Source organism: Frankliniella occidentalis, unplaced genomic scaffold (assembly GCF_000697945.3).
Source record: "Frankliniella occidentalis isolate FOCC.00 unplaced genomic scaffold, Focc_3.1 Scaffold3, whole genome shotgun sequence".
In the NCBI taxonomy this organism is placed as follows: domain Eukaryota; kingdom Metazoa; phylum Arthropoda; class Insecta; order Thysanoptera; family Thripidae; genus Frankliniella; species Frankliniella occidentalis.
The window spans coordinates 3,741,816-3,743,793 of NW_026267133.1; the positions used below are offsets into that span (position 1 = coordinate 3,741,816).

Consider the following 1,978-nt stretch of genomic DNA (forward strand, 5'->3'; position numbering starts at 1 on the left):
TCCACCTCACATCCCACGTCTCACGCCAGGCGCCTCACTTCACGCCATCTTCCGGGCGATCTCCCCTTGCGATTCCTGACAGAGCTGAGCATTTCAAGTTCAAGTTAAGCTCAGCAATTAAAGGGGCGACCGTCGCGACAGGAGGCGAGTGCCACAGGCCACAGCCGCACAACCGCCTCAGCACCCAGCACCTGTAGGTGCCTCCATTGGTACTTCTTCCCCTAGGTATTTCATGGGCGGCGGTGGTACTCTCCACAGGGGAAAAAATTGCTGGAAGTGGTATACTACAGCCGGATACTTCATTGACAACGGCGGTACTCCCTCTCCCACCCCAGGCTGTACGTTGGCGACGATGGTACTTCCCCGAGGGCCCGCGGGCACAGTATTGGCATGAGTTGGGTAATTTCTTCCATGAGCAGGCTGGATTGAGCTGGGATCGGGCTGGGATCGAAAATGACTTGAAATGATAAAATTTGACTGAACAGTGAGTGGTGACCCGCGTAAAAATCTAAGGCTTGTTTTGGACCCATTCTCGTCGTTTTCCGCGTTTTCCACTAGTCTCATAACGACCAGCATAGTACGAATATACGACGAAGTATCGAGGTATTCCGTCGTATTTCCGTTCCTTTGCCGCCGCACCAGGGTCGTTTAACTGGTAAAATTCCCGACGAGAATGCGACGAGAAAACGACGACCCATGCAGCGCCGGCACCGCCGGGCACCGCCGTATACTCGTCGTTTATTTGTCGTATTTTGGTAGTGGAAGGGGAAAGAAACAAAACGGTCGGCCGCCGAGAGGCGGGCGCGAACCGCCGACCACTCAGTCGCGACGCCGAGACGGTATCCACCTGGCCAGGGAGGACACCTGCAGGCAGCGCGGCCGGAACCACATCCCATGCTGGCCTGTGCTCTCTCGACACAAACCTTACTCTCAGCGTTGTAGATTTAGACTGTCGGCTACTGAGCACAATTAATTTTTTGAGCTTGCGAGCACAAACTGACTGTTCCGAAAAGTTGTGTCGAGATGTTACTCATGACGCAGTGCATAGTGGCCCAGTCTAAATCTAGAACGCTGAGAGTGAGGTTTGTGTCGAGAGAGCACAGGTCAGCATGGGATGTGGTTCCGGCCGCGCTGCCTGCAGGCGTCCTTCCTGGCCAGGTGGATACCGTCTCGGCGTCGCGACTGAGTGGTCGGCGGTTCGAGTCCGCCTCTCGGCGGCCGACCGTTTTGTTTCTTTCCCCTTCCGCTACCAAAATACGACGAATAAAAGACGAGTATACGGCGGTGCCCGGCGGCGCCGGCGCTGCATGGGTCGTCGTTTTCTCGTCGCATCCTCGTCGGGAATTTTACCAGTTAAACGACCCTGGTGCGGCGGCAAAGGAACGGAAATACGACGGAATACCTCGATACTTCGTCGTATATTCGTACTATGCTGGTCGTTATCAGACTAGTGGAAAACGACGAAAATGGGTCCAAAACAAGCCTTAGATTTTTACGCGGGGAGTTCACATGACGAAAAGTGACCAAAAATGAATTAAATTATTAAATAAGGGCAGAATAAAATGAGGGAAAATCGACGAAACGACTAAAAACGATAAAAATTGAGCTGAAACTTTGAACAAATTTAAGAAATTTCTGTTTGTACACTGATGAACACTAGTGAGGGACCCGTCGCTGACATGATGCAGTGCTCGAATATTACGAGAACCAAACGGAGGGGGGGACCCCAATTTATGCGCGCGGCTGGGCTGTCGCCCTCCCTCATAATGCACTGGCGGAATGCGAATATGAATATGTGGATCGGATCGGGCCCACGCCGGCCGCGCCGCCAGGCCGCCAGCCAGTCCAATAAAATGGAAACATTTGTTCCTCGATATACCGCCGCCCTGCCTGAAATATCCGTGTGTGCGCTCCTCGCAAAAGAAGGACCTTTCCCGTCTAGCAGAGAGAGTGAGGGAGAGAGAGGGAGAGGGAGAGG

At 53.4% G+C, this 1,978-nt stretch overlaps 2 protein-coding genes across 3 annotated transcripts in view; one reads left to right on the forward strand and one right to left on the reverse strand.

The window, feature by feature from the left end:
- LOC127749138 (Krueppel-like factor 4) overlaps nucleotides 1–1,978 on the reverse strand; it is a 21,892-nt gene that overhangs the window by 16,514 nt on the left and 3,400 nt on the right. The gene's annotated exons all lie outside the window — the stretch shown is intronic.
- Nucleotides 1–1,978, forward strand: part of LOC113206254 (uncharacterized) — a 7,401-nt gene that overhangs the window by 5,023 nt on the left and 400 nt on the right. The window lies entirely within an intron of this gene.